This window comes from Bos grunniens, chromosome X (genome assembly GCF_055505025.1).
Source record: "Bos grunniens cultivar Pamir isolate PY7600 chromosome X, Bosgru_T2T1.0, whole genome shotgun sequence".
Taxonomy (NCBI): domain Eukaryota; kingdom Metazoa; phylum Chordata; class Mammalia; order Artiodactyla; family Bovidae; genus Bos; species Bos grunniens.
This window is the reverse complement of record NC_141194.1, coordinates 21,791,308-21,805,549: the sequence shown is the minus strand read 5'-3', so window position 1 is coordinate 21,805,549 and position 14,242 is coordinate 21,791,308. Positions and strand designations below refer to the sequence as shown.

The 14,242-nt window shown below is 42.7% G+C and overlaps 1 long non-coding RNA gene across 1 annotated transcript in view; it reads right to left on the bottom strand.

Moving 5' to 3' along the window:
- Positions 1–2,039: 2,039 nt before the first annotated feature.
- The window catches only part of LOC147339925 (uncharacterized), an 87,722-nt gene continuing 75,519 nt past the window's right edge, over positions 2,040–14,242 (bottom strand). Inside the window, exons 2-3 of the long non-coding RNA XR_015159504.1 lie at positions 3,483–3,798; positions 2,040–2,487 (exon numbers count right to left, since the gene is read on the bottom strand). This is a non-coding gene — a long non-coding RNA (uncharacterized LOC147339925). The remainder of the gene's footprint in view (positions 2,488–3,482; positions 3,799–14,242) is intronic.

Below are 14,242 nucleotides of genomic sequence, written 5' to 3'. Positions count from 1 at the left end.
CAGTACTTTGGCCACCTCATGCAATGAGCTGACTCATTGGAAAAGACTCTGATGCTGGGAGGGATTGGGGGCAGGAGGAAAAGGGGACGACAGAGGATGAGATGGCTGGATGGCTCACCAACTCGATGGACGTGAGTTTGAGTGAACTCCGGGAGTTGGTGATGGACAGGGAGGCCTGGTGTGCTGCGATTCATGGGGTCGCAAAGAGTCGGACACGACTGAGTGACTGAACTGACTGATGGGGTTCTCAAGGCAAGAATACTGAAGTGGTTTGCCATTCCCTTCTCCAGTGGACCACATTCTGTCAGACATCTCCACCATGACCTGTCCGTCTTGGGTGGCCCCACACAGCATGGCTTAGTTTCATTGAGTCAGACAAATCTGTGGTCCCTGTGATCAGATTGGCTAGTTTTCTGTGATTATGGTTTCAATGTGTCTACCCTCTGATGCCCTCTTGCAACACCTACCATCTTACTTGGGTTTCTCTTACCTTGGACGTAGGGTATCTCTTCACGGCTGCTCCAGCAAAGCGTAGCCACTGCTCCTTACCTTAGAGGAGGTCACCCCTCCTGACCTTGAACGTGGAGTTGCCCCTCTTGGCCCTCCTGCACCCATGCAGCCGCCAGTCCTTGGACATGGGGTAGCTCGTCTTGGCTGCTGCCCCTGACCTCGGACGTCGGGTAGCTCGTCTCGGCCACCACCCCGACCTTGGACGTTGGGTAGCTCCTCTTGGCAGCTCCTGCGCCATTGCAGCCTGGCACTCTTGGTCGCCGCCCCTGGCCTCAGGCGTGGGGTAGCTCCTCCCAGCCGCCACCCCTGACCTTGGAGGTGGGGTAGCTCCTCTTGGCCAGTCCTGTGCCATTGCAGCCTGGCCTTGTCGGCCGCCGCCCTTGACCTCGGGCGTGCGGTAGCTCCTCCCAGCCGCTGCCCCTGACCTCGGGCATGGGGTAGGTCCTCTCAGCCGTGCTTCTGCGCAGTCCATCGCAGCCACTGTGCTTAGTATAGTACTGAGTATCCCCGCCTGTCACGCGGGAGACCAGGGTTTGATTCCCTGACCAGGAGGCAACACACCCTTTTTGGTCTTCCCTGGTGGCTCAGATGGTAAAGAATAGGTCCCCAGGATTTTGCAAAATATAAAGGGATACTGAAGCACCAGGGAGGATGCCAGTTCATAGAGACCCTTTGAGATGTTTCTCCATCCTCAAGTAACACACACACCGTGCCAGTGATTTTTATTTACCCCAGATCCATGTCTTGTTCTTGCCCAGCTGTGTGCCATATTACAGACCAGCTGACCCCTGTAGGCTGATCTCTGCAGCCAACTGGTTCTTGGCTTGTTCCCGCCAAGAAGAGGGACAGTCAGAAGACTGGAGGGTAGGAGAAGGGGAAAAGTCAGGGATCTTCTCCTTAACTCTTTCTTTGCTGCAAGGCAGTAACTCTGTCTCTGTGGCTCCAGCTCCAGTGGAAAGTCCCTACCCACTAGCTCCTGCCAGAGCTCCTCAGCTTCTGTGCTCTCCTAACTCCCAATTCCTGCTGCCCTTTAGCCAAGGGGTAGGAGTAGCTTCCTCATATTGTTAATTTCCGTGTTGCCTCACAGTCCCCTATTTGACTTCTCAGCTCTTCAACCTCCTTTGTAGCCAATTCCTCATACTGATTTTCCTCTATTTGAAGTAACTAAGGTGGTTTCTCTTTTGCCGACTGAACCCTCATCCAGCTACTGGGCATGTCTGGACTCAAATGGGGATCTCAACACTGGTACACAGGTTTCAACAGTCAAACTATCCCTATTAATTTAATATATATCAAACAAGGAAGCAGGAAGCTGTTTTTGAGCCCCAGCTTTGTGTGTGCCTGCCATTGTACAGGACACAACAGGTGGGGGTGGGGGTGGGCCTCAGAGACTCTGAGGATCACATCCATTACCTAAAAAGCTTTTGAGAATAGCTCACTTGGTGCTTCCATTGAGGTCTCCAAGGTCTGCTTCCTTGGCTTTCCTGGAGGCTGCAGCTTTGTTCTCACAGTTTCTCAATATTCACTTAAGCTCTTATTTCTATGTTAAACCACTTTATTAATTATCTAGAAAGGCTCTGTTTTATTGACCAACTCCAAATACACCATGTAAGTGTACTTTAAGTATATTGTGCCAAAACCTAACCAAATAGTGAGATGTGAAATTGGAGTTGCTTTTATTTGACATTCCTTTGTCTCTCAAAGTAACTAACATGACTAAAGCAGATACTGTAAATTTGTCCAATTTGACATCATTCCAACCCTCTCTTGTCTCCTTTTATTATAAAGTCAGGAGTGCTGAAAGCTCACCTTTTCAGACTCCCTCACAGCTAGTGGTGGCCACGTGACTCAGTTCTGTCCAATCAAACACAAGCACAAGTCAAGTACCGGTGCTCCTGTACTGACGCTCAAGTACTGGCGCTCCTTTCCCTCTTCCTCTTGTCTGGATCTCCCTCAGTGCGCAAAGTGAAACAGCCACTGGTTATGATGGTACAGCACAAAGAAAAGAAGAATTTTATTCCTTCATGGCATCCTCAAGCTGCTTTCTCCCAGACTTCTGAAGTAGTAGACAAATAATCCCACTAATTTTTTTAAAACACTGTTTGTCAGTTTTTCTGGGATTTTTCTGCCAAAATGCAATCCCTAACTGATACAATTATGTGTAAAGAAGAAACTGTGCTATTTTTTAAAAATAATATTAGCTTAAATTTATTGAGTCTCAAAATACACTCCCTGCTGGGTAAAAGCCATGTGTGTCTTGTAATTTTCCACTGCAATCATTATTTAGAACAATGCATCTTTATCGAGCATGAAAATAACTTTCTTTGCAGTTGGAATTTACTTTACAAAATAGACATGTTGCTAGTAAAGCCTACTGAAAAGTTAATTATATTTTAATGTACATCAGAAAAAGTTACTATTTAAACTGTTGGTAAATATTTTTATAATGGAAACAATATTTTAATTTATCTTAAATCCAAATGTTCAAATATCAGATTAGTTTTACACAGGACCTAAGTATATAAATCTTTTTTTAATTTATTTATTTTTAATTGAAGGATAATTGCTTTACAACATTGTGTGGGCTTTTGCCATACATCAACATGAATCAGCTGTAGGTACACTATGTCCCCTCCCTCTTGATCCTCCTTCCCACCTCCCACCTCATCCCACCCCACCCCTCTAGGTTGTCACAGAGCCCCGGGTTGAGTTTCCTGAATCGCATAGCAAATTCCCACTGGCCATCTATTTTACATGTGGCAGTGTATACATTTCAATGCTACTCTCTCAATTTGTCCCATCCTCTCCTTCCTTATGGACACCTAAGTCTACTCTGTATGTATGACTCTCTTTTACAGGTTTCCATACTGAGCTAAGAATTAAATAGAAACAAGTTTTCTTCATAAAGGAATATCACACAGGTAAGGACATGTGAAGTGGTCCAAACTCTACAGCAGGAGAGATTTTCCCACCTGAGAGGCTTCTCAAGCTCAGAGGCAGATGTCAGGTGCTGCTGGATGTCCCCACCTGTCATCATGGGGCAGCAGTTTCTCCTTTGGTTTTTCCATTGCAGTGAGTTGAAGCCCATGGAAAAGGGAGAGAGAGTGCAGGCAGGGATGGTGCTGTTTATGTCTCATTCTTAGATCTTCCATCTCCCGCTTCCCCAGACATTCGTCTCTCTTCTTGATAAACCAGCAACCTGCTCCTTGACAGCATCTTTTATATGGAAAACTTTGTCCAGATGATGTACGTCCTGTCTCACTAACAAGAAGCTCTCCTCCAGCAAGCCTTACAGGAGACAAGAGAAAAGAAGGGAAAATTACACCAAAAGTACACAGTGATTTCCACTAATAACAAGACTCTGGTCCAGTGTCTATTGTTTCATGCCTGGACCACTGCCAAATTTTTTAGCTGGTCTTCTTAAATTCAGACTCTTTCATTCATTACTTTAGCCATCATATTCTCAAATGATTCTTATCTAAAACACTACATTCATCAAGATCTGTTTGTTCAAACATTTTCTGTAGCTCCCTGTAATCTACCACACCAAGCTTCAACACATCTTTCTGGTTTTCAAAGCTCTTAATGGCATTCCTCCTTCTAACTGAACCACATTTGCTTCCCAGTCCACTCAAACATACATTTGTCTCTCCTGAATCATTTTGCATGCTTTTGGGCTGCAAATTTTTTAAAAAGAAAATCCACACAGTTCCACTGGCTTTATTAATTAAAGAAGTCTAATGTGGCAGAATTCGTAGGGTTGATTAACTCAGTGTCTTCACAACATCATTAAGTACCCTGGTTTCTTCCTTTCCTCTCTAACCTCCCAGGCCCATCAGCCCATCATCAGCAAGGAGCTCATTCTCAGGATCGCACTCCTGTGCTCAAGCCATTCTATACAAAACTGTCCAGTGCAAGAAGAGAAGGCAATTCTGCCTCCTGTTCTCTTCTCAACAATTAGAAGATCTTTCCCAGAAGTCCCCACAGTGTCCCTTCGTGACTCCTTGGCTACTGTATCATGTGTGTATCAAACTTGGTAGGAGGAGAGGGACCACCACGTATAAGGTAGGGTAGAAACAATTGGACTCTTCCAGCCAGGAAGAAGAAGGAATGACTGTAGGATAGGCAACCACAACATGAACAACACCCCACTTTGTTTTTATCCCTACAGGTCGGCCTCTTTCCAATGTTTGTGCCTTTGTTTTCAACATTCTAAGTCTTCCCTCCTCCTTTTCACCATACAAATGCTTTCTATTCCTAAGAGCATGGAGATGTAAGAATGAGAGTTTGACACTGTGGGGTCAAATAGTCAGGGTTACATAACCAGGAAGAGGCCTACCTGGGATTTAATCCCGAACTTTCTAACCCAAGATCACATGTGCCCCTTCTGCCCTCTAATGCCCCGTCTTCTCTGTAAAAGTTTCCAGCTGCCATATCACTTCCCCAATTTTGACTTGATCCCAAGCAATTAACTTTCTCTCTCCCAAATTTCCACTATAATAAGCAAAGAAATAGATAATATGGAAACATTCTTAGGAATCCTAGGAAACATAGAAGGGTGGTATATTGTGTAGATGGATTCTATTAAAGAAAGGATTATCTAATGGGTCAACTCATGAGAAATAATAGATGGAACTTCACAGAAGCTCTCATGGCTAGAGTAGCTCTAAGTAGAAACAGATAGGCAGTGGGCCAAATGGGAAAGAAAAAACTCAAACATTTTATAGGCATATATAAGCAAATATATATGGGGCAGGGAGAGACCAGTGGACATCACTTCCAGTTATGCTCAACTTGGTGAGACAAAGGAGTTAAGAAAAGCAAGGGCATTGCCCTTGGGGACTATTAACAAGGACAAGCATGATTTTGGAAGAAGTGGGGCAGGACTCACCATTTGCTGCAATAAACGTGAAGGAGAAAACACTGAGCCCAGCAGTTCGTTTTCCTGCCCCATGTCCATCTCCTTTACAAAACACTCTTTCTATTCCTTCCAGTCAAGAGCGTCTAAACCTTCCAGTCTAAACCCCTATTTATCAAAGCAAAACAACAAACATATATAAACTTTTCCTTGTATCTTGTATTAAGCTATTTAAACTGAGATCCACACAGCCTCTGACATATCAACCCCAGTAATGGTTAAGCATAAATATCAGGAAGAATAAATAGGAAAAACTTATTGAACGGAGAGAGCGAGTTAGAAGTTTAACTTATAAAGACCTTCTAAGGATTCAGGAAAAAAAGTTGTTAGGGACTTCTTTTAAAACATAAAGGAGAACAATATAAAAATCTGTCATTTGGATTTAGAATAAAATTTGAAATGACATTTTATTTCTAAAAACAGAACCACCCTCAGGTCAGGAAACATTGCTTTCAGATGAAAAATATACTGGAGCTAGACAGTCTACTGCAGAAAACTAAACTAGAGAATTAGAATGAGTTTGATAAAATTTCCCCAAACTCAGACGAAATTGATAAAAAGTTCAATGCCATGGGCAATGTGGGGGACACGGGAGATGAATCGAGGAAACTACATATCTGGATTATAAACTGCATGTCATTTGCCCTCTTGCTCTTGGGGATCTGGGTGCAAGCAACTTGGGCCCTGCTATTTCCATGACCCGTGAAAGGCCAATGTAATCACCTCAATTTCTACTCACTGGGAGGTAAAGCTCGCAGTGCTCTTCTGGCCCAATTTCCGTATTTGGTCCCTATTTCTTGCCACATCAAACTGGACAGGATTCAGCCCCTTCACCAGCTCCACCAGAAGTCCACTCAGGATATTTGAAACTCGTTATCACATGTCTTTTTCAATGCCTTCCTTCGCTTTTTCCTTCTCCCACCACTGTTCCTCATCCCCACCCTTCAAAACTGCCCTCATCCATCCATTCATTCATTAAGTATCCATTATGCTGGCTAAACAACAGTGACCAGGAGAGGCAAGTCCCTGCCCTCATGGAACTTACATTCTAGTGGAGGATACAGAAGACAATTAACAAACAGATAATGTCAGATGATGTATTACTGGTACAAACTGAGTAGCTTAAAGTAACAGAAACTTATTCTCTCACTGTTCTGGAGGCTGGATGTCTGAAATTCAGATGTCAGCGAGGCCATGTTTCCTCTAAAGGGTCTAAGGAAGAATCCCTCCTTGTTTCTTCTCTCAGTAGTGGCCAGCGGGCATTGGCGTTCTTTTCATTGTGGCAGCATGACTATAGGCTCTGCCTCTATCTTCACATGGTCCCCTTTCCCTGTGTATCTCCTCTCCCTGTGTATCTCCTCTCCCTGTGTATCTCCTCTCCCTGTGTATCTCCTCTCCCTGTGTATCTCCTTTCCCTGTGTATCTCCTCTCCCTGTGTATCTCCTCTCCCTGTGTATCTCCTCTCCCTGTGTATCTCCTCTGTGCTCTGTATCTCTCTCTCCTAATAAGGACACCAGGCATTGGATTTAGCACCTTCCCTAATCTGGTGCAATCTCAGTTTGATTATGTTCGCAAAGGTCTTATTTTCAACTAAGGTCATATTCACAGGTACCAGAGGTGAGGACTTTGTTATGGGGCGAATTCTGTTGCCACCAAAATTTATATATTAAACTCTTAACCCCCAGTACCTCAGAATGTGACTATCTTTGGAGACAGGGCCTTCAGTTCAGTTTAGTCGCTCAGTTGTGTCCAACTCTTTGTGACCCCGTGGACTGCAGCATGCCAGGCCTCCCTGTCCATCACCAACTCCCAGAGCTTGATCAAATTCACATCCATCAAGTCGGTGATGCCATCCAACCATCTCATTCTCTGTCGTCCCCTTCTCCTCCTGCCTTCAATCTTTCCCAGCATCAGGGCCTTTTCCATTGAGTCAGTTCTTCACATCAAGTGACCAAAATATTGGAGTTTCAGCTTCAGCATCCGTCCTTCCAATGAATATTCAGGACTGATTTCCTTTAGGATGGACTGGTTGGATCTCCTTGCAGTCCAAGGGACTCTCAAGAGTCTTCTCCCACACCACAGTTCAAAAGCATCAATTCTTCAGCACTCAGCTTTCTTTATAGTCCAACTCTCACATTCATACTTGACTACTGGAAAAACCATAGCTTTGACTAGATGGACCTTTGTCAGCAAAGTGATGTCTCTGCTTTTTAATATGCTGTCTAGTTTGGTCATAGCTTTTCTTCCAAGGAGCAAAAATCTTTTAATTTCATGGCTATAGTCAGTCACCATCTACAGTGATTTTGGAGCCCAAGAAAATAAAGTCTCTCACTGTTTTCATTGTTTCCCCATCTATTCGCCACGAAGTGATGGGACCAGATGCCATGATCTTAGTTTTCTGAATGTTGAGTTTTAAGCCAACTTTTTCACTCTCCTCTTTCACTTTCATCAAGGGGCTCTTTAGTTCTTCACTTTCTGCCATAAGGGTGGTGTCATCTGCATATCTGAGGTTATTGATATTTCTCCTGGCAATCTTGATTCCAGCTTGTGCTTCATCCAGCTTGGCATTTTGCATTATGTACTCTGCATACAAGTTAAATAAGCAGGGTGGCAGTATACAGCCCTGATGTACTCCTTTCCCAATTTGGAACCAGTCTGTTGTTCCATGTCCAGTTCTAACTGTTGCTTCTTGACCTGCATACAGATTTCTCAGGAGGTAGATAGGGTGGTCTGGTATTCCCATCTCTTTCAGAATTTTCCATAGTTTGTGGTGATCTACAATCAAAGGCTTTGGCATAGTCAATAAAGCAGAAGTAGATATTTTTCTGGAACTCTCTTGCTTTTTCAATGATCCAATGGATGTTGGCAATTTGATCTCTCACAGAGGTAATTAAGGTTAAATGAGGAAACTGAACTGGAGTGGACCCTGACCCAATAGGACTGGTATCCTCGTAAGAAGAGGTGATGAGGACACAGGCACATGCAGAGGGAAGACCATGTGAAGACAGGGCGGGGGGGAACAATGGCCATCTACAAGCCAAGGAGAGAGTCATCAGAAGAAATCAACCCTGCCTACACCTTGATCTTTGATTTCTAGACTCCAGAACTGTGAAGAAATAAATTTCTATTGTTTAATCCACCCCGTCTGAGGTATTTGTTATGGTAGCCCTAGCAAACTAATACAGATTTCAACACATCCTTTCAGGGGATACAATTCAACCCACAACAGTACGTGATAAATGGTATAAAAACCAGCAAAACAAAGAAGGAGGCTAGTGAGAGGGGAGGAGTGGGCAAAGGAATTCAGTTCTCCCCACCTCTAATCCCAAACTGGCTCACCCCAGAACTACCAGGGTACAGCAGAACAGAGAGCTCTTTCTATAACTGGATCTACTTTTCTTGGAAGGTAATTGGGAGGAAAACAGTGAAAAGTTCTGTTAAATGATATGAACAATTGTTAAGCACTTATTGTCAGCCAGCGTGCCAAACTTTAACTGCATCATCTCAATGCATCCTTATCACAACCATATGCATTGAGTGCTATTATTTTCTCCATTTTATAGATGAGAAAACAGAGACTCAAGAGGGTCAGGTGACTTACCCAAGTCCAAAAATCTAGAACATAGACCCTCTAATCCCAAAGTCTCCATTTGCAAGCACTATGACATACCACCTCCTCTTTATGTATAGGTTTTAAGTGAGCACTTGTTATATAGAACTCTTCTTTAGGATTAAGAATTTCTTTCAACTGTTAACAATACTGCATAACTGCATATCAGATATGTTCATGACTCACCACAGCTCTCCCTGTTTTCTGTCTTCAAATAAGAAAGGAAAGGGGCCTGTTGTTTTGGCTTCCATACCACTAAGCCACTGATATTTTAGGGGAGCAATTGAACTCAGTACTAGCTTGTTTTCTCTAGTATCCCCCAAAGATAGGTGACTTTTCAGGGCACACATGAAAGTGACTGTAAATTCAGTGCCTAAATGACACTTGGAGTTTATCAGCCATCAAGGGAGAAGGAGGCTGCCTAGCTATAAAGCAGTGGTTTAAATCTAGTCTTATATACAGGCATGCACATCTTGCAATTTGGCATTTTTTAAGAATGAGGACAGAAAGGAGGGGTGGTATTTTTGTAAATAACAAGTGATATTTCTCCAAGAGAACTGCCATGATCGGTTTGCCTGCAGTGAAAAGTCACTTCCATCCCACACAGTCCAGCTATTATTCTCAGGTTGCTGAAATAATGAGAAACATTAAAAAACAGAGTCAAAATCAGCCACCAAGACACATGACCACGTTCGGACCCACGCAAATTAGAGCCTCCGGCAGAACCGCGGTGTTCCCATCAGCCAGCACCCCCTCGCCTAGCACCCACAGTATCCTCGTTTAAGCACCATCATGTTATTAGGACAGAGGGGCAAAGCATGGGTCAGTGTTCCCTCCACACTTCCCGCTGGTAGAGAAGAATCAATCTCAGTCTTACCTCTGTCTGATGTCTTCCCTCATGCCTCAGCAGCAAAGCGGCCAGTTTCTGAGTTCATGAAACAGCACTTCTTACAGACTGCACTTTTCATCCAGAAGGACCACTGTTAGGACCCCACCCTCCTCCTAGCCACGTGACCAGTCCTCTTGTCACAGGGAGTTCAGCAGCATCAGTCAGCCACTGTATCCTCAGTGCCTATGACCCAGCAGGCCTTGTGCTACAGGCCAGGCCTAAGCATGTTCCCAACCTCCCTAACCATATGGTCCCTGATCCTCAGAAAGCAGACCTTTCAGAAGGAGACAGGGCCAGTCAGACAAGCATTTACAACAACATGGACTGTGTGGTCAACAGAATGAGGGTGGCCATGGAAACATACCTTGGGCAGCTTACTTCTTTGACCTAAGCTGAGACCTGAAGGGCGAGTAGGAATCATCAGAGGAGTGTTCCAGGGGTAACAACATAGGTGAAAGTTCAAAGGAGAAGGTGTATCAGTAGGTTGCAGTCATTAAAAGAAGTTTGATGTGTCTGAAGCAAGGAGTTCAAGAAGCCATGGCTCACTGTGCTTCCCTGGACAGTCCATTCTCCTGCTTTTTACAGGATCTGCTTCCTCCAGCTTCACAGTGCCCCTTAATCCAATATTCATCACCTCCCCTTAACTCTCACAACATGAAACCATGTACTATTTTATAGACAAAATAGAGGCCACTCGATAGGAATTCCCTCAGCTTCCTGCTACCAAACATCGAAAACTCCATCTATCTGTGTCCATCCTGAATGTTTTCCCCAACCTCACCCGTTACAGTGCATTGAGGCCTGCCTCTCATTCAAGGCCAATCTCTTGACGCTTTGGAGCCCATTTTCCTTTGGCCATTCCTAGAAACTTCCTTTTTCATCATTTCTTCCTTCTCTTGTATATTCAACTTCTTTCCTCAAATAGACCAGGTCCATAAAATTGTTAAACATGCTCATATTTCTTCCCTTAAAAAAATTCTTTCTATGCCATAATAAATAATGACATATCTCCATCTTCTGCTTCTTAGTACAAGTTCTCCCAAGAGTTGTCTATACTTAGGATCTCCATCTCTGCACCTCCTAGTTATTCTCCAATTCATTCTAACCTGTTCACCACATCTCCACGCCACCATGTGGCTCATATAAAAGTCACTAATGACATCCATGTTGCTAAACCTAAAAAGGGCATTTTTCAGATTTCATCTTCTTTGAATCTCAAGAACATTTGACACTATGATCCAATCAATTTTATAAATACTCGCCATCCTTGGCTTCCAGACACACTCCTTTTTCTTATTTTCCTCTTACATTTCTCTTCATTCCTTCTAAGTCTCATTTTCATAGTCTATCCTCTACCAAGCCATTCAATGTCTGAGTTTTCCAAGACATAATTTGGGGCCCTCTTTTCTTTCCAATACTCTCTATGTAAAATCATAATCATGACTGTGATTACCATCTTTAGGCAGCTAACTCAAAATTCATTCAATTATATTTCTAGCAGTTTCCAAAACTATATACACATATCTGTTTACTTGGCATTTCACTTCTTAATAGTTGTCTCAAATGCACCCCAAACTCTACATATCCAAACTCAACATGTCCAAACTCAAACCCTTCCATGCCTTTCCTTCCACACAAAAACACACTCAAATAGTCCTTTTCAAGCATTTCCTACCTCAGCAAATGGTACCATCATCCATTTTCTCAAACCAGAATTACATGCATCATCTCTTACATTTCCCCTTAACTCCCTGCTTCCAAATTATTGCTGAACCCAATTAATTTAGTCTCTGCCATGTCTCTTGAAACCATACTTTTCTCATCATTTCAGCTGTTGCCTTCCCAATCCACTCTATCACCATCTGTTAACTAGACTATTACAGTGACTACACATTAACCTCACTGCATCCCCTCTCACCTCGCTGCTTAGACTGATCTTTTCAAAACTCAAATCAGGACTTACAGTGCTGGCCAAGTAAAAGTAAGCCCACTACAGTCTCTCTCTCCCAGTGATTATAACTAAATTATAACTAAATACTTGCAATACAGTGATTACAACTAAATACTCTGGGCACAGAAGGCAACTTTCTGAGGACTGTGCAAAATGAACAACAGCATGAAAATTGGGGAGAGAACTCAAAATTTGAAAAAGCCATCCATATGGTAGTGATTTTCACACATTTCCCCCTGTTAATATCCCCAGCTTTGATACCAATTACAAAACTGTACATGCATCCAGGCAGCAAAATGTCTGGGAGGAACTCTATATTCCTGACCACAGGACCAGGAAAGGTGGTGCTTGCAAGTGGAAGAGTATAGGAAAATTCCTGCATATTTTTCTGTTTTCTCTCCTTGCCTTCCGCTATGGAGGATCTCCGTCATGGAACTAGACTTTGGCATCATAGGCAAAACTCCAAGACAAACTCTTGTCTTTCTAGATAGAGGAATTTTAAAAGAAGCCTATGGTGTAAATACTGTGAAAAATCCTTGAATTCTCTCTCTCTTCTCACCACTTTGTCCTAAAGGCAGTTGTAATCACACAGAAATGCATGGCAGCAGCACAGGAAATTAAAACATTCAAAGAAAGGCTGCCTTTCTAGCCAAATGACCAGAAAGAGGGGTATCTGAGGTCTACAGGTATGAGAAGAATACTGCAAAGGGGAGAACTGGAAAGAGAATCCCTTAAGTTTGTGTATAAATGCCTCAGCTGTGCATGTATGGGACATATCCATAGCAACGAGGATCGAAAGATGTGAACAACATTATCAATCAACTTGACCTAACTGACATTTATAAGACACTCAAAGCCAAAACTAAAACCCCAAACCAGCAGATACTGCTGTAGACCTATTAGAATGGTTAAAACAAAAAGCTCCTTGACACTGGTCTTGCCAATGATTTTTTGGACATGACACTCAAAGCACAAGCCACAAAAGGAAAAATAAACAAGTAGGACTACATCAAACTAAAGAAACAATCAACACAAAAAAGAGGCAACCTACGGAATGAGACAAGGTATTTCCACGCCAGGTATAATCAGGTAACAGTTTAATATCCAAAATATATAAGGAACTCATACAACTCAGTAGCAAAGGACATAATCCAATTAAAAAATGGGCAGAGGACCTGAATAGACATCTTTTCCCAACACATATAAATGGCCAACAGAAACATGGAAAAGATGCTCAGTATCACTAATTATCAGGGGAATGCGATTCAAAATCACAATGAGAATCTGGCTCACACCTAAATGGACAGCTATTATCAGGGGGAAAAAGGAGTAACAAATGTTGGTGAGGATGTACAGAAAAGGGAACTCTTGTGTACTGTTGGTGGGGGTGTAAATTTGTACAGCCACTCTGGAAAACAGTATGGAGATTTTTCAAAATATTAAAAATAGAACTATCATGTGATCCAGCAATCCCACTTTTGGGTGTACATCTGATGGAAATGAAATCCCTATCTGAAAAGATAGCTGCACCCCAATGTTCGCTGCAGCATTAGCCACAGTAGGTCAAGACATAGAAACAACCTAAGTGTCCATGGACAGATGAGTGAATAAAGAAAATGTGATACACACACACATAATGGAGTATTATTCAGTCATAAAAAGAAGGAAAATGCTATTTGCAACACCATGGATGGACCCTGAGTGCATTATGCTAAGTGAATGAGTCAGAGAAAGACAAAAACTGAGAGAAAGACAAATACTATATGATTTCACTTCTATGTAGAACCTAAAATAAAACAAAACTCATAAAAGTGGGGAGTAGAATGGTGGTAGCCAGGGGTTAGAGGGTGGGGGAGATGGGCAGAAGCTGTTAAAGGTCACAAACTTGCAACCAGTAGATGAATAAGTCCTGGAGATCTAGTGCACAGCATGGTGGTTACAGACAACAATACTGTATTATAAACTTCAAAGCTGCTGAGAAACTAGATCTTCACTGGTCCCACCACAAAAAGAGAAATGGCAAGTTTGTGATGTGATAGAGGTATTAGCCAATGTTACAGTGGTAATCACACTGCAATATACAAATGTGTCAAATCAACACAGCAGGGAGACGTCAGTCAAAGGGGAACAAACTTCCAGTTACAAGATGATTAAGTTCCAGAGATCTAATAAACAGCATGGTGACTACTGTTAACAACGCTGTATTATATACTTGAAAGTTACTAGTATATCTTAGGTATTCCTACTACAAAAAAAACTGGGGTCATGTGAGATGATGGATATGTCAACTAACCTTATTTTGGTAATCATTTTACAAGTTTTATGTATATCAAGTCATCACCTTGCACATCTTAAACTTATGTA